The sequence below is a fragment of the Mastomys coucha genome, unplaced genomic scaffold, assembly GCF_008632895.1.
Source record: "Mastomys coucha isolate ucsf_1 unplaced genomic scaffold, UCSF_Mcou_1 pScaffold21, whole genome shotgun sequence".
In the NCBI taxonomy this organism is placed as follows: Eukaryota; Metazoa; Chordata; class Mammalia; order Rodentia; family Muridae; genus Mastomys; species Mastomys coucha.
In genome coordinates this window covers 144,084,592-144,084,844 of record NW_022196904.1, presented here as the reverse complement: position 1 = coordinate 144,084,844, position 253 = coordinate 144,084,592, and positions in this window count along the sequence as shown.

Genomic DNA, 253 nt, shown 5'->3' with positions numbered 1-253 from the left:
ACTACCATAACCACTACTACTACCACTACCACAACCACTACCACAACCACTACCACTACCACTACCACAACCACTACCACTACCACTACCACAACTACAACCACTACCACAACTACAACCACTACCACAACCACTACCACTACTACTACCACAATCACTACCACTACCACTACCACTACCACTACCACTACCACTACCACAACTACAACCACTACCACAACCACTACCACTACCACTACCACTACCACAACCA